This window comes from Zingiber officinale, chromosome 10B, assembly GCF_018446385.1.
Source record: "Zingiber officinale cultivar Zhangliang chromosome 10B, Zo_v1.1, whole genome shotgun sequence".
NCBI lineage: Eukaryota > Viridiplantae > Streptophyta > Magnoliopsida > Zingiberales > Zingiberaceae > Zingiber > Zingiber officinale.
The window spans coordinates 63,584,032-63,606,641 of NC_056005.1; the positions used below are offsets into that span (position 1 = coordinate 63,584,032).

Here is a 22,610-nt window from a genome sequence, read left to right on the forward strand (position 1 = left end):
GCCCCTTCCGTTGGGGAAGATCACACGCTCTTAATTAACTTCCTATAGTCATCAAAAAATGGAAGTCTGTTCTAGTGATCCACAAACAAGCTCATCCGTTATGGAGGAAGGCACTCAGAGCCAACGCGCAAGCTTTTTTGCATCACTTACAAACCAGTAATGGAGACCATGGGATTTACTTAAAAATCCCTCTCCCACTTAGTTATTTATAAATGAGGAATTTTAACTATGCTAGCCTACTAAACATGTAAACTAACATACACACACAGCACAATATAAAAGCAATAAATAGAAAATCTAATTTTCAACTATTATAGCTTTTATCTCTAGTTGTCCTCCGTGTGTTGTCATCCCAAGCTGCTGCCATATTTGGCCACCGCCACCGGGTCTAGCTGTCGCATCCATCTTCCGCTACGCCTCTGGTCCTTAGAAGGTTCCACGCTTTGCAAGATTCGATCCGCGACATAAATAGAATTTTTACATTTTTGATCCTATATTCCATAAAAGGAATGTACATGTATCTAGATCAAAAATAAAATCCTAATAAAACTAAATACAGCTCCTGCTATATTTTTAATACAATCATGCACACACATATAAATGCCCTTAACATGTCCAAGGGTCCAATCACACACATAATAACTAAAAGTCATAATAGTTGGATCCTGCATCCACAAAGTTAGCACATCCTACTATTATCCTGCCTAAATTATGTATGACATGTGCATAATTAAACTAATACCAAATACACAGAGGCAAAACCCTAGCTCGATGTTGGTTGCTACTCGGAAAACCTAAAGGTTCCACTGTACAAAATTTTGTACAAAGGTCCGAACCTTTTCCTAGCTACCATGTGTTCTTTTAAATTAAATTTTGGATCGCGGAACTTAACACGTTTGATCCAAAACTTAATATATTCGTTCTTTTAGGTTTTGACTTGGGTCTCTTGCGGAACTTAACACGTTCGACCCAAATCACCTTAAGTTATTAATTCCATTAAATATTAATTTCCATAATTGGTTCCCAGTACTGACGTGGCGAGGCACATGGCCTTCTTGGATATGGGAGCAACCACCACCGACTAGACAAAACCTTTTATAGAAATCTAATATTTAATTTCCTAAAATAACTTTAGGTTAACCAAAAGAACAATCAAATCACAAGGGAAAAAAAACAAAAGAACACAACTTGAAAACATATTCGAAATACTAGAACGTAAGCCTCTTGTATTTGGTATTATTTCCATAAATAACTAGCATGATGCGGAAAGGAAAAATTACTAGTTATACCTTCTAGAAAGACCTCTTGATCTTCTACCGTATTCCTCTTCTAACCTCGGACGTTGTGTGGGCAACGATCTTCCGAGATGAGAAACCACCAACCACCTTCTTCTCCTCCTAGCTAGGTTCGGCCAACAATAAGGAAGCTTCACCAAGGAAGAAGATCAAAACACCAACCAAGCTCCAAGAGATGCTAGCTTTCTCTTCTTCTTCTTCTTCTCCAAGTAGTATCCGCCACCACAAGAGCTCCAAGGGAGAGAGAGGTTCGGCCACCACAAGAGGAAGAGAGGGAGAGGATGATGGCCGGCCACACCAAGGAACAAAAGAGGGAGAGAAATAATAGAGGTTGTGTCTCATGAAGGCACCCTCACCCCTTCTTTTATATTCCTTGGCCTAAGCAAATTAGGAAATTTAATTACAATAAAATTTCCTTAATTTCCTTGACATAATTTAATTGAGAAAAATAAAATAAAATTTCCCCAATTAAATTCTAATGGTCGGCCACATCATGAAATCAAATTAGACATGTTTCAATCAACAATTAAAACTTCCTAATTTGTTTTCAGAAATTTTAAAATTAAAATTTCTCTTCAAAATCTCTTCATGGTTGATAAAAAGAAATTTCCATAATTTTAATTTTACAACATGTGAATAATTTTTAAAGAGAAAATAAAATATCTCACCAATCTACAAATAAGGAAAGAGATCTAATCTCTTTCTTTAATCTTTTGTAGATCTTTTACAAGAGAGATAATTTAATTTTAATTTTCTTTAATAAATTATATCTTTCACATAATAAAAAATTAAAATTAAAATTAAAATTCTTTTTTTAATTTAATTTGGCCGGCCCCTCTAGCTTGGGTTCAAGCTAGGCTTAGGCCGGCCCTAGCTTGGTTCCCAAGCTAGCTTGGCCGGCCCCCTTTAGGTGGGTATAGAAGGTGGGTATAGGTGGGTATAGTACTATATAAATAAGAGGCTACGATAGGGACCGAGAGGAGGAATTAGTTTTGGTCTCCCGATAAAATTAAGCATCGCACCCAACACACAACTTAATTTTATCAATAATAATTCATTCCACTAGAGAACTATTATTGAACTACCGCATCAATCCCAAATTACATTTTTGGGCTCCTTCTTATTATGAGTGTGTTAGTCTCCCTGTATTTAAGATATCGAATGTCCACTAATTAAGTGAGTTACTGACAACTCATTTAATTAATATCTTAGTCCAAGAGTAGTACCACTCAACCTTATCATCATGTCGGACTAGGTCCACCTGCAGGGTTTAACATGACAATCCTTATGAGCTCCTCTTGAGGACAATATCAACCTAATATCTCTAGGACACAGTTTTCTTCTATAATCAACAACACACACTATAAGTGATACCATTTCCCAACTTATCGGGCTTATTGATTCATCGAACTAAATTTCACCCATTGATAAATTAAAGAAATAAATATCAAATATATGTGCTTGTTATTATATTAGGATTAAGAGCACACTTCCATAATAACCGAGGTCTTTGTTTCTTTATAAAGTCAGTATAAAAGAAACGACCTCAAATGGTCCTACTCAATACACTCTAAGTGTACTAGTGTAATTATACGGTCAAGATAAACTGATACCTAATTACACTATGACCTTCTAATGGTTTGTTCCTTTCCATTTTGGTCGTGAGCTACTGTTTATAATTTATAAGGTACTGATAACATCATCTTCTGCATGTGACACCACATACTATGTTATCTACAGTATAAATTAATTGAACAACTACAACTAAATGTAGACAATTTGACCAAATGTGATTCTTTATTCATAATGAATGTTTACAAAGCTTAGGCTTTCAGTATACACTCCAACAAATTCTTCCAAAACTTGCGGTTGCTTGAGCACCAGGAGGCCGCTAAGTCTCCTTCTAACTCAACCAAAGCAACCAGGGGAGGATCCCCTTCAGCAGTTTCTGCAGTGGACCCTGAGCCTGCGGAGGAAGGCATGCGCCAAAAATCAGTAAAGGAGTATTTTTTGTGAGTTTTCCTCCGAGATCTAGAAGTAGATGCGGGAGCATCTAAAGGAAGGGAGGTAGATGGAGTTGCAGAGCTCCCGGGCTGGTCCACTAAAGGTACGCGTAGCTGACCGGGAGAAGAAGCCTGAGCTGGAAGAGGGTCTGCTCAGGAGTTATAACTTGACTGGGAGCCAGGGTTGATATGTGGGGTGACGTAGCGGGAACCTCGGGCCCCAAACTAATCTCCTGGGCGGGAGTAGCAGTCTTAGTTTCTGAAGGAAAAAGGGTAGCAGATGAGCGATGGCTGGAAGGAAGAGGTGGCGGTGATGCCTGGATAGCTGGAGTAACCTTCTGCCTCTTGCGCTGAAGCTTCGGGCGTTTGGTGGGTCAGGAAGATGCAGCCTGTTTTTCTCCAACCTGCTCCTGGGTTGGCGCCACCTGAATAGGTAGGGAGACGGAAGGAGCAGACCGGGAAGCAGAAGGGCCAGGTCGGGAGGAAGCTGCCACACCTTGTTTATGCTCCTCACTTAAATTTTTCAAATAGGAAGCAGACCGGCGCTTAACATCAGAGGCGTATGATCGGAACATGGCAGCCTCTGCGATAAGAAAGAAAGATATCTCAATTAGCGAATAGTAGTTGAGAGGAAAATGGGGTCTTACCAAACGGAGCCCCGATGTCCTTCTGAATAGGGCTGAGCCCAAACAAATATAGAAAGCCTTCCAACAATAATATAGAAAAGTTAACGAGCACGCCTTGAAGTGCTTCTGAAGCAGTGATACAAGAAGGCTGGTGTTAATGTATAGGGAGGTCAGAAGGGATGTCAGAGCGCCACTATGTTGACCCAACCAGTGGCACAGGAAGTCTGACAAAGAAGAAACGGGATTTCCACCCTTTATTCGAAGAAGGCATATCCGAAAAAAACTTGTAGCCAGACTTAGCCTGTACCATAAACACTCCTGGCTCTGAGAGCTTGAAGGAATAGAAGTGGTGAAAAAGATGAACAGTCAAGGGAAGTTGATTCACGCGACACAAAATGGCGGTGCCACAAACCGCCCTAAAGAAGTTGGGAGCAAACTGGGAGATGCAAATGTCAAAGTACTCACTCAAGGAAGAAATGAAAGGATGGATGGGAAAACGAAGGCCCCCTAAAATCTAGTCTTTAAAAATGGTCACGAAACCTTCTGGAGGGTTAGCAGGATGCTCATGCGGTGTAGGAACTCTGAGCTCATAATCAGCACCAAGTTGCAGGTCCGAGCGAATCATGTATAGGTCATGATCGTCTATATCCGAAATGAAACATGAGTACCAAAGAGTGGACTTACCGTCAGCCATTATCAAGAGAAAGAAGGTTGCAGAAGAGATCAGTCGGAGGGAAGGGTGAAGAAGAGCACCGGACGAGAAGAGTCTAAAAGGGGAAGGGTGGAAACACCGGAGAAGTCGAAGCAGCAGAAAGAGGAGAGCGGTCAAAATGCGCAAAGTAATGGCTGCGGGCTGCCTTTAGGGTTTATAAAGGGAGTTCTCCTAGGGAATATCGAAAAGAGATGTCGAGTATCTTTTTGGGTGAAGCACCTAAAGCCGTTCGATCGCCGAGGGGCATGTCCCTGTGGGAAAGCGTGTACCAAAAGGAGTGGCGTGGACGGTGTCATCATACATAAGCAATAAAGGCATTGGACAGGTGTCGCTCCCCTAGGAGCCGTATTAATGATGGACGTGATAAGGAAATCATGATATGAGGCGAATAATAACCGAGAGGAAAACAGGGTCTTACCAAACGGAGCCCCAATGTCCTTCTGAATAGGGCTGAGCCCAAACAAATATAGAAAGCCTTCCAACAATAATATAGAAAAGTTAACGAGCACGCCTTGAAGTGCTTTTGAAGCAGTGATACAAGAAGGCTAGTGTTGATGTATAGGGAGGTCGGAAGGGATGTCAGAGCGCCACTGTGTTGGCCCGACCAGCGGCACAGGAAGTCTGACAAAGAAGAAACGGGATTTCCACCCTTTATTTGAAGAAGGCATGTCCGAAAAAAAACTTGTAGCCAGGCCTAACCTGTACCATAAACACTCCTGGCTCTAAGCGCTTGAAGGAATAGAAGTGGTGAAAAAGATGAACAGCCAAGGGAAGTTGATACACGTGACACAAAATGGCGGTGCCACAAACCGCCCTAAAGAAGTTGGGAGCAAACTGGGAGATGCAAATGCCAAAGTACTCACTCAGGGAAGAAATGAAAGGATGGATGGGAAAACGAAGGTCCCCTAAAATCTGGTCTTTAAAAATGGTCACGAAACCTTCTGGAGGGTTAGCAGGATGCTCATGCGGTGTAGGAACTCTGAGCTCATAATCAGCACCAAGTTGCAGGTCCGAGCGAATCATGGATAGGTCATGATCGTCTATATCCGAAATGAAACATGAGTACCAAAGAGTGGTCTTACCGTCAGCCATTATCAAGAGAAAGAAGGTTGCAGAAGAGATCAGTCGGAGGGAAGGGTGAAGAAGAGCACCGGACGAGAAGAGTCTAAAAGGGGAAGGGTGGAAACACCGGAGAAGTCGAAGCAACAGAAAGAGGAGAGCGGTCAAAATGCGCAAAGTAATGGCTGCGGGTTGCCTTTAGGGTTTATAAAGGGAGTTCTCCTAGGGAATATCGAAAAGAGATGTCGAGTATCTTTTTGGGTGAAGAGCCTAAAGTCGTTCGATCGCCGAGGGGCATGTCCCTGTGGGAAAGCGTGTACCAAAAGGAGTGGCGTGGGCAGTGTCATCATACATAAACAATAAAGGCATGGGACAGGTGTCGCTCCCCTAGGAGTCGTATTAATGATGGACGTGATAAGGAAATCATGATATGAGGCGGGAGTACGGAAATGCTTACTACGCGATTTTCTCGGGAACCATCGAAGAAAAGTAGCTGGAAAGAAATTTAAATGCAACAAGGCTAAGGCTGAGTAAGATTTTAATATGGTTATCCTCACAACACCACTAATGGTGTATTTTTTTATGACAGACGTAGTCGAAGCTCTTCGAACAATATCCTAGTCAGGAGATAGACCTCCAGGTCGGCATCATATATCCTGATCAAGAGATCGAGCCCCTGGTCGGCAACATTCATCTTGGCCAGGAATTTACTCTTCATGTTTGCAATATATATATCCTGGTAGGGATGTGCCTTCCAGGTCGGCTGTCCCAGACTCTTGCCCCAGTGAAAGTTATAACTGAGCATGGCTCTCACGCCCAACAACCTTCTAGGTCGGCTGTCCCAGACTCTTGCCCCAGCGCAAGTTATAAGTGAGCATGACTCTCATGCCCAACGACCTTCCAGGTCTGCCGTCCCAGACTCTTGCCCCAGCGCAAGTTATAAGTGAGCATGGCTCTCACGCCCAACGACCTTCCAGGTCGGCTGTCCCAGACTCTTGCCCCAGTGCAAGTTATAAGTGAGCATGACTCTCACGCCCAACGACCTTCCAGGTCGGCTGTCCCAGACTCTTGCCCCAGTGCAAGTTATAAGTGAGCATGGCTCTCATTCCCAACGACCTTCCAGGTCGGATGTCCCAAACTCTTGCCCCAGTGCAAGTTATAAGTGAGTATGGCTCTCACGCCCAACGACCTTCCAGGTCGGCTGTCCCAGACTCTTGCCCTAGTGCAAGTTATAAGTGATCATAACTCTCATGCCCAATGACCTTCCAGGTCGGCTATCCCAGACTCTTGCCTCAGTGCGAGTTATATGTGAGCAGGGCTCTCATGACCAACTACCTCCGCAGTCAGGCAAGGATTTTCTCGAATAGTGCGTCTTATATTCACTTACACACCAAGCCACAAGCTAAGCCTACCTTCTACTAACTCATTGACGGTGGTCACTATTTCATATGATATGAGGTAATATTGGGTAAGCAATCTACTTCTTTATTGCTGTTATTTTTGTTATTAGAAATATTAGACAGACACAAGTGGTCTATAAAGACACCATGATATCCAAAGCAAAGTATGTAGCTACAATAGGAGGGAATACGGGCCAGCAAAGAATGCAAGACCCAGGTCGGGGGTGGATGAGACTGGGGTCTAGTCAGTCGGACTAGAGCCTCCTTCGACTAGACTTGAGGGGGAGGCTTGTGATACGGTGCGTGTTTTATGGGGTCGATAGGATGCTGTGAGTAGGAGTCAAGGTCCCAGGAGGGTCAAAAGTCAAGTCTCCGTGGCAGGTCAACAGTCAAGCTGATGTGGAAGCCAGGAGGGTCAAAAGGCAAACCTCCGTGGCGGGTCAGCAGTCAAGCTGATTTGGAAGACAAGAAGTTCAAAAGTCAAGCCTCCGTGGTAGGTCAGTAGTCAAGCTGATGTGGAAGACAGGAAGGTCAGAAGTCAAGCCTCCGTGGCAGGTCAGCAGTCAAGCTGATCTGGAAGACAGGAAGGTCAAAAGTCAAGCATTCTGTTGGGTATTCGGGCCGCGAAAACCGCGTTTTCGCGTCGCGGAAACCCTGAATCACCAATGCCACTAGATCTCGTACGAAGGATAGATTTCAAAAAAAAAAATTAAATACGAGTACGAGTTTACTAAAACTTAGATCTACTCCTAGATCTACATGGAAGAGATCTATACCTTCGATGCGTGCCCTTTTTCGTATCCCGCTCGTCCAAGATTCGTCGGATCTCGAAAGTATCAAAGATAGATACTTCTCTATACGTATCCACACGAACACACTAGGTGGAGATGACCAAAACAAGGTGTGCTAGCACCTTATGGGATTCGGCCAAGGAAAGGAGAGGGAGAGCAAAAATGTCTAGAGGAAGGAGATGAAGTGAATGCACATGAATGAGAAAATGAATTCACATCCACAACAAAAAGTGGTCGGCCACTTTCCCAAGTGTAACCCCCATTTTTACATTAAGTGTGGCCATTAAGATATTTGTAACCTTCATGAGATGGCACACACATGTGCTAAACATGATGATGTGGCACCTCATCATTGGCCACTTATTGCCAACTCACCAATGAGGTGGCATGAAGTCAAGTCAAACTTGACTCTTCATCTTCCTCTCAAGTCAAGTCAAACTTGACTTAATCTCTCTCATGGTTGATCTAATCCAACCATTTAATCCAATTTAATATAATGAATCTAATTTATTTAATTAAATTGATTCAATGAGTCATAATCTAAATTAAACTCATTAAACACATGAATCAACTTGAGTCTAACTCAAGTTAGCCCAATTAGGATTACTCTTAATCCAATTTGATTCATCAAATGAATCTAATCCTCTTGGTTCATCATATGAACCTAATCTCCATCTAATTGTCCTTAGTGTGTGATCCTATAGGTTCTTGTAACGTTGGCAATGCCCCTAAATTCATTTAGGAGGATAAGTAATGAGCGGTATCTAGCAACACATCATTACTACCCAATGTTACAAGAATGTTGAGATCCAACATCACCTTGTGACTATTAATTGTGATTCCTCACAATATATGACAAATGCCCTTCGATCGTAGACATCTAGATTGATCAATATGAGGCATAGACTGTGTCATCCTCTAATCAATCTAAATCTTGAACTCCAAGTAGACTCACTAAATCAAATGAGCTCAATATCTCATATTGACTCATTTGGGCATGGCCATGCACTTCGTGGTCTCACTCTATCAAGAATATCAATGTCTCTCCCGTCATATAAGAGGAATAAATCCCATCTACATCACTCACATCCCTCCGCATAATTTGTTACATACCCAGTAATCACCTTTATAGTCCACCCAGTTACGGGTGACATTTGACAAAACCAAAGTACATAACTCCTTATGTAGGGAACCATGGTGACTTCAGGTCTAAGGACTAGTAGTCATACTAATAGCCACATGAGAAAGTATATGACACTCATATAACGATCCATGATACTTTCTCATGGTGGGTCATTCAGTATACATTCTCCAATGCATACCCATGTGTCAACTTGATATCTCCATATCCATGATTTGTGAGATCAAGTCATCGAGTTGACCTACATGCTAGTCTTATTGCATTAACATTGTCCTTGAATGTTAATACTCGACTAGGAATGATTTAGAGTAGTGTTCCCTATATCATCTCACTATCGATTCAACCAATCGATTGATATAGGTAAGAACCTTCTACTCAAGGACGTTATTATACTTAGTTTATTTGGCATCAATACAAGTAAGTATAATAACCAAAAACCAAATGCCTTTATTTATATAGAATATGATACAACAAGTCCAAAATACAATCATCAAATGATTGGCTCTAGGGCTCTAGCTAACAATCTCCCACTAGCACTAGTGCCAATCAGTGTAGGCTCTAAGCCCCAATGACCTAGTGTGACCATCATGCTTCCTCTGTGCCAAAGCCTTGGTCAAGGGATCTGCAATGTTAGCCTCTGTAGGTACTCTGCAAATCTTCACATCTCCTCTCTCGATGATCTCTCGAATGAGATGGAAGCGCCATAGTATGTGTTTGGCGAGGTTCCTTCACCTGTGTTATAGCTCCATTGTTGTCACAATAGAGCTCAATAGGGTCAACAATGCTAGGAACCCCAAGTTCAATGATGAACTTGCGAATCCAAACGCCTCCTTCTTGCCTCGATGCCGCAATATACTGTCAGAGAATCACTATTGTGTCCCTTGCTCAACTCTTCCACCACAAGACCACCATTAATGCAAAACACAAACCCCGACTACGATCTATAGTCATCCTGGTCGATCTAGTAACCCTTTACACCTAGCTCATCATTGCCTCCATATATCAAGAAATATTCTTTAGTCCTTCTTAAGTACTTAAGAATATTCTTGACCGCTATCCAGTGACTTTCACCTGGATCTGACTGGTATCTGCTCGTCATGCTCAAAGCATACGAGACATCAGGTCGAGTACATAGCATGGCGTACATGATCGATCCTATGGCTGAGGCATAAGGGATCTGATCCATGCGGTCTCTCTCCTCTCTAGAAGAGGGACCTTCGAAAGACTCACAGAAATCCCTTCTTGGAGTTCTGCATGGCAAACTAAATGAGTACCTTGTCAATGTATGTACTCTGACTTAGGCCAATCAATCTGTTAGATCTATCTCTATAGATCTGTATCCCTAGAATGCGGGATGTCTCACCTAAGTCCTTCATTGAGAAGCAACTCCCTAGCCATGTCTTGACAGACTGAAGCATAGGGATGTCCTTCCCAATGAGCAGTATGTCATCCACATACAATATGAGGAAGACAACTATGTCCCCTACAACCTTCTTGTAGACATAAGGTCTATCTTCGTTCTTGATGAAACCAAACTGTTTGATTGCATCATCGAATCGAAGATTCCAGCTCCGAGAAGCTTGCTTTAGTCCATAAATGGACCTATGCAACTTGCATACCCTGCTAGTATACTGTGGATCTACAAAACCCTCAGGTTGTGTCATGTACACATCCTCGAGTAGGTTTCCATTCAGAAACGCGGTTTTGACATCCATCTGCCATATCTCATAGTCATGGTAGGCTACAATAGCAAGCATGATCCGAATGGACTTAAACATCGCTACTGGAGAAAAGGTTTCATCATAGTCAATACCATGAATCTGCTTGAAACCTTTAGCTATCAAGCGACCCTTATAGATAAGTCCATCCATGTTAATCTTTCTCTTAAAGACCCACTTACACCCAATGGGTTTTACCCCTTCAGGTGGATCAACCAAAGTCCATACTTGGTTGGTGTACATGAATTCCATTTCAGATCTCATGGCCTCTATCCATTTCTCGGAATCTGGTCTCATCACAGCTTCCTGATAGGTGGTAGGCTCATCCTCTATGAGCATAACGTCATCATGGTCAGACAAGAGAAATGAGTATCTCTCAGGCTGATAACATACCCTATCAGACCTGCGAAGAGGTATGTCTACTTGAACTGGTTGTTGTTCCTCAACTCTTTGTGGAACATCATCATCCACAACACTTTGTGGTTCCAGTTCAATTTCCATCGAGGCGTCAGTGCTATTGTTCGCATCTTGAACTTCTTCAAGATCGAACGCACTCCCACTAGTCATTCTAGAAACAAAGTCCCTTTCTAGAAAACTACCTTGTGCTGACTGGGAATGTAGAAGTAATATCCCTTAGTTTCCTTGGGATATCGAATAAAGTAGCACTTGTCAGATTTGGGTCCTAATTTGTCTGAGACTTGATGTCTAACGTAAGCCTCACAACCCCAAATCCTCATGAAAGACACCTGGGCATCTCTCCCAGTCCATATCCTATATGGTGTCATTATCACGACCTTTGAGTATAAAAGCTGTCGTGTCTAGAGCATAACCCCAAAGGTATGTCGGAAGATCTGTGTGACTCATCATAGATCGCACCATATCTAATAGGGTACGATTCCTCCTTTCGGATACACCATTCCACTGTGGTATTCCAGGAGGAGTGAGTTGGGATAAAATCCCACACTCAGCTAGGTAGTCACGAAACTCATGGCTAAGGTATTCTCCACCTCGATCTGATCGAAGTATCTTAATACTCTTGCCAAGCTGGTTCTGTACTTCATTCTTGAATTCTTTAAACTTTTCAAAGGATTCAGACTTATGTGTCATCAAGTACACATAACCATATCTACTGAAATCAATAAATGTGATGAAGTATCTATAACCGCCTAGCAATGACATTGAAAGGGCCACATACATCACTATGTATGAGTCCTAACAAATTAGTTGCTCTCTCGCTATGCCCACTAAAGGGAGTCTTGGTCATCTTGCCTCGTAGGCATGACTCGCATATCTCATATGATTCAAAATCAAATGAGTCCAACAAACCATCCTTATGGAGCTGGGATAAGCGCTTGTCATTTATATGACCTAAGCGACAGTGCCAGAGGTAGGTTTGGTTCATGTCATTTGACTTGAACCTCTTGGTATTTATGTTATAGATAGGGCTCTCATGGTCTAGAATATAGAGTCCGTTTATCAGAGGTGCACTACAATAGAACATATCGTTTAAATAGACGGAACAACATTTGTTCTTTATTGTAAACGAAAATCCTTCCTTGTCCAAACAAGAAACTGAAATTATGTTCTTAGTCAAGGCAGGCACATAACAACAATCATCTAATTCTAGTACAAGCCCAGAGGGCAGAGATAGATAGTAAGTTCCTACAACAATAGCAGCAACCCGTGCTCCATTGCCTACTCGTAGGTCTACCTCACCCTTCGTCAATGTCCTGCTATTTCTCAGCGCTTGTACATTAGTACAAATGTGCGAAGCACATCCGGTATCTAATATCCACAATGAAGAAATAGAGAGGTTGACTTCTATAACATGTATACCTGAAGTAGAAATCTTATTTCTCTTCTTCTTAAGATCTTCCAGGTATTCTTTGGAGTTCCTCTTCCAGTGTCTTGCTTGTCCTTGATATAGGTGACAAAGATGTTCATCCATATCGTAAGCGCCCATCAACTCATGTTGCTTCTAAAGCTCAGAGTTCATGGTCGCGAGCATAAGACAGGGCACATCTAATGCATCATCTTGATGCTTCTTGTAAGCATCTTGGTCTGCTCGCGTGGCAGTGGCAGGAGGAGCCTTCGGAATGGGCTGCTCCAGAACGTACAGTTTACGTTCTTGGGTGAGAATGTTTCTCAAATTCCTATACCAGTCCAGGAAATTTGCTCCGTTGAGCTTGCCCTTCTTAAGGACAGAACGCAGAGAGAAGTTGTTTGTGTTTGACGTCATGGTAATTCTACAACAGAAAATAAATATCATATTCTTAATCATTTAATTAGGCCTTTAACTAAATGATGCTCCCACTGAATTCTATAATTTAAGTGGGACAAGATCCACATCATACTAACCCTTAAGTTAGCTTTGGCTAATACGCCCAAGTTTTAGTATGATCGGTAGGTAACGATTACCAATTACATCTCTATGCAACTCTTGTTTATAGGATCAAGATCTGCATTGATATTAAAACTCGAGTTATTTTTGGCTAATACGTCTGAGAGTTAATATATATGTGATTTTGACCTATCTTTCCAACCGTTGGAAGAATGCCTATAGTTGTACTCGATCCAACCGAGTAAACTAGGAATACTAAATCTAATTGAGTTTGTACTCGCCCATGCGTTGATAAGCGGACCAAGATTGTCCCTCCGTACCCTACCAAGATAATATGTGTTGCTCTGCTTTGGCAGATTCAACAACGACATGTGATCGAGGTAGTAGTAGGTATCACGGTACGGTAGGCATTAGAGTTGACGTGATTTAGATCTAATCTAAATGATGATGCATATTAAATACTTGATTTAGATCTAATCTAATCGTGGGGTGCATCATGTGCACGATTTAGATCTAATCTAATCCGCTAGGCACTAATTAACTACTTAATTAAACATGCATCACATACATATAAGCAATTAATTAAATTATTTTGTGATTGTGTCATGGCCCTACTACGATCTTCTCAAGCCAATGAGAAGATCGGACGGTCAACCTAAGGTCAATAGCTTCTCAAGCTTCTTCCTTTGACCACCTTGTGTTGCTCGTGCCCTCCTCGTAACTCCGTCTCGTGTGGACCTTCCACCGCTTCAAAATTTCATTATAATTTTGAAACTCGAGTTACATTCGAGTCTAAATCTAATTTACAGCCAGAATATAAGAGAAAGGCACGACGCGCAGGTCGCGAATAAAATAAAAAAAAATACAGCACGCACATCATATAACGGCACGCAGGCCGTATTATGAATTACAATACAAATCCAATCACATTGGGTCTTTTGGGCCATGACTATCACAAAATTAATATATAATTCTAAATTATATATTTTTTCATAATTTTCTGTAATTTTCATAATTTTTACAATTTTATGAGTAAATTTTTCCAGCGGTCCCGTTTAGCGTTTTCGCAGGGGCAGCGCCCCTACCCACGATCTAACCATCGCGAGGGTTCCTTTGCGATGAGTCAATATGAGATATTGAGCTCATTTGATTTAGTGAGTCTACTTGGAGTTCAAGATTTAGATTGATTAGAGGATGACACGGTCTATGCCTCATATTGATCAATCTAGATGTCTAGGATAGAAGGACATTTGTCATATATTGTGAGGAGTCACAATTAGTAGTCACAAGGTGATGTTGGATCTCAACATTCTTGTAACATTGGGTAGTAATGATGTGTTGCTAGATACCGCTCATTGCTTATGCTCCTAAATGGGTTTAGGGGCATTGCCAACGTTACAAGAACCTATAGGGTCACACACTAAGGATAATTAGATGGAGATTAGGTTCATATGATGAACCAAGAGGATTAGATTCATTTGATGAATCAAATTGGATTAAGAGTAATCCTAATTGGGCTAACTTGAGTTGGACGCAAGTTGATTCATGTGTTTAATGAGTCTAATTTAGATTATGACTCATTGAATCAATTTAATTAAATGAATTAGATTCATTATATTAAATTGGCTTGAATTAAATGGTTGGATTAGATCAACCATGAGAAAGATTAAGTCAAGTTTGACTTGACTTGAGAGGAAGATGAAGAGTCAAGTTTGACTTGACTTCATGCCACCTCATTGGTGAGTTGGCATTAAGTGGCTAATGATGAGGTGCCACATCATCATGTTTAGCACATGTGTGTGCCATCTCATGGAGGTTACAAATCTTTTAATGGCCACACTTAATGTAAAAATGGGGGTTACACTTGGGAAAGTGGCCGGCCACTTTTTGTTGTGGATGTGAATTCATTTTCTCATTCATGTGCATTCACTTCATCTCCTTCCTCTAGCCATTTTTGCTCTCCCTCTCCTTTCCTTGGCCGAATCCCATAAGGTGCTAGCACACCTTGTTTTGGTCATCTCCACCTAGTGTGTTCGTGTGGATACGTATAGAGAAGTATCTATCTTTGATACTTTCGAGATCCGACGAATCTTGGACGAGCGGGATACGAAAAAGGGCACGCATCGAAGGTATAGATCTCTTCCATGTAGATCTAGGAGTAGATCTAAGCTTTAGTAAACTCGTACTCGTATTTAAATGTTTTTTTTTTTTGAAATCTATCCTTCGCACGAGATCCAGTGGCATGGGTGATTCGGGGTTTTCGCGACACGAAAAGCGGTTACGTGCGAAGCGAGTACAAGTTTAGATTCGTATTTTTATGAAAAATATAGATCTGTAAACTTTCTGTAAATTCATGTTTTTATAGTTTTAATGGGTATTTTTCTCATAGAAGCGAAGCACAAGTGTTTAGACACTTGTAGGCTTCGACTACCGAGAAGAATTTTCCAAAACGGCAATGTTTCGCCCCAAAATTTTTGGGACAGCTGGCTTAGGCGTTGTTAGATCGCAAAGGAACCCTCGCGATGGTTAGATCACGGGTAGGGGCGCTGCCCCTGGCCCCACAAGGGGATTCGTTTCGCGATTGCGCCCGAAAACGCTAAACGGGACCGCCGAGAAAATTTTACTCATAAAATTGTAAAAATTATGAAAATTACAGAAAATTATGAAAAAATATATAATTTAGAATTATATATTAATTTTGTGATAGTCATGGCCCAAAAGACCCAATGTGATTGGATTTGTGTTGTAATTCATAATACGGCCTGCGTGTCGTTATGTGATGTGTGTGCTGTATTTTTTTTATTTTATTCGCGACCTGTGCGTCGTGCCTTTCTCTTATATTCTGGTTGTAAATTAGATTTAGACTCGAATGTAACTCGAGTTTCAAAATTGTAATAAAATTTTGAAGCGGTGGAAGGTCCACACGAGACGGAGTTACGAGGAGGGCGCGAGCAACACAAGGTGGTCAAAGGAAGAAGCTTGAGAAGCTGTTGACCTTAGGTTGACCATCCGATCTTCTCATTGGCTTGAGAAGATCGTAGTAGGGCCATGACACAAACACAAAATAATTTAATTAATTACTTATATGTATGTGATGCATGTTTAATTAAGTAGTTAATTAGTGCCGCGATTAGATTAGATCTAAATCGTGCACATGATGCACCCCACGATTAGATTAGATCTAAATCAAGTATTTGATACGCATCATCATTTAGATTAGATCTAAATCACGTCAACTCTAATGCCTACCGTGCCGTGATACCTACTACTAACTCGATCACATGTCGTTGTTGAATCTGCCAAAGCAGAGCAACACATATTATCTTGGTAGGGTACGGAGGGACAATCTTGGTCCCGCTTATCAACGCATGGGCGAGTACAAACTCAATTAGATTGAGTATTCCTAGTTTACTCGGTTGGATCGAGTACAACTATAGGCATTCTTCCAACGGTTGGAAAGATAGGTCAAAATCACATATATATTAACTCTTGGGCGTATTAGCCAAAGCTAACTCGAGTTTTAATATCAATGCGGATCTTGATCCTATAAACAAGAGTTGTATAGAGATGTAATTGGTAATCGTTACCTACCGATCATACTAAAACTTGGGTGTATTAGACAAAGCTAACTCAACGGTTAGTATGATGTGGATCTTGTCCCACTTGAATTATAGAATTCAGTGGGAGCATCATTTAGTTAAAGGCCTAATTAAATGATTAAGAATATGATATTTATTTTCTGTATTTTTCTGTTGTAGAATTACCATGACGTCAAACACGAACAACTTCTCTCTGCATTCTGTCCTTAAGAAGGACAAGCTCAACGGAGCAAATTTCCGGATAGGGAGAAACGTTCTCACCGAAGAACGTAGCAGACGCTCCCCATTCATTCCGAGGCTCCTCGCCACGCCACCTGCCTGCTTACAAGAAGCATCAGAGATGGACGTTAAATGTGTCCTGTCTCATGATATTTTTCTCATCATGTCATTCATTCAAGATACATTCTCCAATGCATACCCATGTGTCAACTTGATATCTCCATATCCATGACTTGTGAGATCAAGTCATCGAGTTGACCTACATGCTAGTCTTATTGCATTAACATTGTCCCTAAATGTTAATACTCGACTAGGAATGATTTAGGGTAGTGTTCCCTATATTATCTCACTATCGATTCAACCAATCGATTGATATAGGTAAGAACCTACTCAAGGACGTTATTATACTTAGTTTATTTGGCACCAATAAGTATAATAACCAAAACTAAATGCCTTTATTTATATAGAATATGATACAACAAGTCCAAAATACAATCATCAAATGATTGGCTCTAGACGTTCATGCCTTGGATAACAGCAGACAGATGTGGGTCGGCAGACAGACCCAGCGTGCAGGTCGGGATGTTCATGCATTGGATAGCAGCAGATAGATGTGGGTCGACGGACAAACCCAGCGTGCAGGTCGGGACGTTCATGCATTGGATAGCAGCAGATAGATGTGGGTCGGCAGGCAGACCCAGCATGCAGGTTGGGACGTTCATGCATTGGATAGCAGCAGATAGATGTGGGTCGGCAGGCAAACCCAGCGTGCAGGTCGGGATGTTCATGCCTTGGATAATAGCAGATAGATGTGGGTCGGCGGACAGACCCAGCGTGCAGGTCGGGACGTTCATGCCTTGGATAACAACAGACAGATGTGGGTCGGCAAACAGACCCAGCGTGCAGATCGGGGCGTTCATGCATTGGATTGCAGCAGATAGATGTGGGTCAGCAGGCAGACCCAGCGTGCAGGTCGGGATGTTCGTGCCTTGGATAACAGCAGATAGATGTGGGTCGGCAGGCAGATCCAGCATGCAGGTCGGGATGTTCATGCCTTAGATAACAGCAGATAGATGTGGGTCGGCTGACAGACCTAGCGTGCAGGTCGGGATGTTCGTGCCTTGGATAATAGCATACAGATGTGGGTCGGCGGACAGATGCAGCGTGTAGGTCGGGACGTTTGAACCAAGACTCATAGGTCTTCTCACAGACCCGGTGCGCAGATCAGGACATCCGAGTCAAAGAGCAGAAGTCTAGATATAGACCCAGAGTACCTATCAAGATGTGTAGGCCAAAGATAGTAGAGGACAAAGGCAGGGCAAGCCTAGATCTCGGAACGCAAGCTCGTCGGTCAGACACTACAGGACAAATTAGCGAAGGAATCGTAATTGCTTGTCAGAGAGAATAATCAAGGTGTCAGGGAATATGCCAACAATCAGGGCTCAACACACCTTAGATTTTGCCGCCAGCCTATCAAGAAAAGCCACGTGTCAATCATCGCCAGACAAAGCCTGACAGCCAACATTCCCTGACACCCGTCAGACCCAGAAACTTCCGTTGTAGTATAAAAAGGGATGTCTTGTCCCTTATGCAGGTACGCTCACTCGTCATTTCTCACTAGTCATTTACTTTTCGTCCGTTCTCTGCGATTTCTGGGGAAAATGTACCTGACTTGAGCATCGGAGGGCCTGATCCGGGGACTTTTTCCCTGATTCTTGGTCTCTAACGACCGGTGGACTCGTCTGAGTGTGTGCAGAACATTAGCGTCATCGTCCTGATCATCTCTCTCCGTAGGCCGCTCGTGCGAACCTTTCCAGGGGGTACTCGGCGGATTTAACACTTCAACGACTCTCCGTCAACCTTTCGTAGAATAAGGCCCGCCTTTATCCGACTCAACTTCCGGACGGGATCAATTATGATATAGGATTACTAAAGATAATCTTTATGTTTTCTGGAAGTAACCATAATGAGTTAATTGCTACAAAATCTTTACTGAAATTTGCAATGTTTTTCTCATGTTGGCAAGTATTAAAGCATTTACAAAAAATTCAAGACTGTTAAATCTTGATTTCACTAATTAGTGACCCCAAATAAGTTATTTTCTTTATGATTCTGGTATTTCACTGACACGTTGTACAAAAGCTGATCTGCTGATCTAGTCAGTGTATCTCTAGAGAGCAAAATAAAATTAAAAGGAAAAAATAGCAAATTCAAATGCATATTGATTTAATGGGGATAATTTGATATCATACTTTGCGAATATATTTTCTTTCCTTGTTATCCAAGCTTTGCTACAAATGTGCAGGTGAGTTTGTGAACTGTGTTCGGCACATCAAAATACTATCTCCACAAGAAGTTCAACAAATGAGCCTGGATATTGATTTGGGAAACAACCTCCCAAATCAAGCATGCAGCAGTTCAGATGGTGGAAATGCCTGGAGGGGCCAATGTGATCAGAACTCAGGCAATCCATCTGCCGGGTCATATGAACATTTTGAGCGACAGATGGTCATGCGGTGAACCTGTAATCCAAAACCATTTCCCTTTTCACAATGAAAATTGTCTGAGAAAATTGTGATGGATGATCTCATACTACTGAAATCCTTCCTAAGACATTGGTTTGCAAGGCTGATTCATGAAAAGCACAGGTAGCCACATGGACCACACCATCCATCCTTTTCTTCTTTTGATGAAGACTAGAACTTGAAGAGGAGGCAATTATTAGGATTCTATCAGAAGCGTCAGTCTTCTAATGATTCAGGTATGTTACGTAGTTAAATGCCAGTCCCACTCATAGAATGGGGACAAGTCTCCAGAGTTTTCAAGTTTGTAAATGTGTAGAGAAACGAGCTAATTTTCTGTATTGATACTGCTTATGTTTTCAATCTAATTGTAACTTATTGTGCCCACCTGCTGATTACACTTGGTCCAAAGAGCTATCTAGTGGCTAGGAAAAAAAGAATAGTTAGGCTCTTGAGAAATCATGGTGATTTGGACGTCAAGCTTGAGGAGGTATAACCACCAAAATGCTACTAAATCTTACTTGTGCATCACCATCAAAACTCAAACACACTGTAAGTTTCATCATGTAGGGTGCCTATTTGATATGACAATGTATTATTCAGCAGTCTTTCTTGAAACTAGTAATTACTCTAGCAAAATGTTCAATATTCCATGAAAATACTGCTGTGGTACCAATAGACAAGCATTTACATGGCATCCCAATTATGCCTACATAGTTGATGTAATATCATCAATTAGTACCCATGCAGAACTAGTTATTAATTTATTTATGCAATTTAACTTTAACTGCTTGAATAAGAATGACTAGATGCAGAAGCAAACAGCCCAGCCAGCATTGTTCGAAGTACGAGTTGGTGCATTTCAACTTTGAAAGTATGATTCATATGTAGCAACCCTAGTCTTTAAATCGGGTTGCTCAATTTCATCCATAAACCCCAATGTCATCGAGAGAAAACCCTCCTTGTGCAGTCGCTTCCATTCCTAAGAAGCACAGCAAAAAAGTAAGTCAGGAAAACTGTAGTTTTTCAGTGGGAAGTTACAATGTAGCTGTGTCAGGAAGGCAGGTGGAAAAAAAAAGCATGTAAGCAAATCAATGTGTTTCATATGAACGTAAATTGAATGGATAAGAGATGCATTGTTGGTGTTCTCAGTTCTCAATAAATTGTCTGGTACTAATTCCACCAACCAATTACTAGATCAACAAAGAAGAGAGAAGAAAGCTATAAGTGCCTTTTGAGTCAGGTAACATAATGAGGATGGATTTGTCTTTTCACGAAGTGATTGTTTCTTAGTTTTAATTTTCTTCTTTTGAGTTGGGACTTGGGATCCTACCAATTCATATATCATTTTACAAGAGAAACAATTACATCAAGATCATGAGTAAGAAGTGTAGAAACAATCTAGGTTTAATATTACATTATTAATCCTTAATATCAAGGCTAAGAGCCAATGACCATTCAGTTGATTTCAAATCATGAAATCTACCCCGGGAATAAAGCACCTTTCAGAGATTTGATAAAGTATGGTAAAACAACACACCTTGCCAGCCACCTTCTTAGTTTCTATGGGAAGAATTGCAGGATAAACACGTCCCTTTATGCTGTACTTGTGGCTACATGATTAAAATTTGAATTAGTTGCAACATAACTCGATCAATAGAAGCAAGAAATATAGATTTAAACCCTTATCAAGCATTGATCCTCAATTCACATGGTCAAGAAGTGGATATACTTCAGAAACAGTTTGCATGGTTAAAAATTGATATGGTATCGGTAATATGACCTTTTGTCGACATCAAGCTAAGCCAATGTCTAAATCCACAGGCAACCCCACACCCTCCGAATTTGTCGGAACAAAACGCGTAGGTAAAAGTGCGATTAGTCATCGACAACCAGATTGAGATCTAATCCATCAAAGAGACGAGAACGGTAGGAGTGCAATCAAACAACCAATCGAGGAGTGGAGGAAGGGGGAAGAGAGATAGGTACTAGTGGTTGAGGATGGCGTAGGAAGAGGGAGGGACGTGCTTGAGCAGTGCCTACACAACCTCGTCATCCATCAGAGTGCCGTAGACGAAGACGGTGTGCGGAGCAGAAACATTCGTGGCGACGGCCATAGCGGACCGATCTCTTTCTCTCTGCCTCGCTTATGTTCACCTTCTTAGTTTCTACGGGAAGAATTGTAGGATAAACACGTCCCTTTATCCTGTACCTATGCCTACATGAATAAAATTTGAATTAGTTGCAACATAACTCGATCAATAGAAGCAAGAAATTTAGATTTAAACCAGTTCCCATGGTCAAGAAGTGGATATACTTTAGAAACAGTTTGCATGGTTAAAAATTGATACGGTATCATCGGTAATATGACCCTTTGTCGGCATCAGGCTAAGCCAATGTCTAAATCCACAGGCAACCCCACACCCTTCGAATTTGTCGGAACAGAACGCGTAAGTAAAAGTGCGATTGGTCGTCGACAAACTAGATTGAGATCTAATCCATCACAGAGACGAGAACAGTAGGAGCGCAGTCAAACAACCAATCGAGGAGTGGAGGAAGGGGGAAGAGAGATAGGTACTAGTGGTTGAGGACGACGGAGGAAGAGGGAGGGACGTGCTTGAGCAGTGCCTGCACAACCTCGTCATTGTAGGACCGTGATCGTTCGATAGAGGGGGGGTGAATATCGATTCGAAAAGTTGAGTTAAAATACGCATCAGAAAAGTAAATGAACACAGTTTTTTTTACTTCGTTCGGAGCCTGTGACGACTCCTACTCGAAGGCCCGTGGTCCTTGACCACTTTCGTTAGGCAATCACTATCAATTCAAATATAGTTACAAAATTAGTACAGGAAATGCTAGTGAAAAAAAATAATACCGACAAGGAAATTAACTAAAACCCGAAGGAGCACTTTGTCGGAGCTTGTTGGCGTTGTAAGAACGTAGAGCAGCAGGACCAGCAGTAGAGGAGTTCTCAGATATGATGATTGATTACTGAAGCTCCTGCCTGGGGCTTCTTTTATATGTTGCTCCGGGCGCCTGGAATGTGACGTAGCTGCTCAACCCGAGATGCTCCACGTGGCGACGACTTGGCTGGATATAATTTGCCTTCCGGGCGCCCGGACCACCTTGTTCCAGAAAACTCCCTTTTCCTGCAAAACAAAGTTAGTCCGAGGCAATATATATC

The 22,610-nt window shown here is 41.8% G+C and overlaps 1 pseudogene; it reads right to left on the minus strand.

The window, feature by feature from the left end:
• Window positions 1-20,051: 20,051 nt before the first annotated feature.
• On the minus strand, window positions 20,052-21,543 carry LOC122029166 (annotated as a pseudogene).
• Window positions 21,544-22,610: the final 1,067 nt, after the last annotated feature.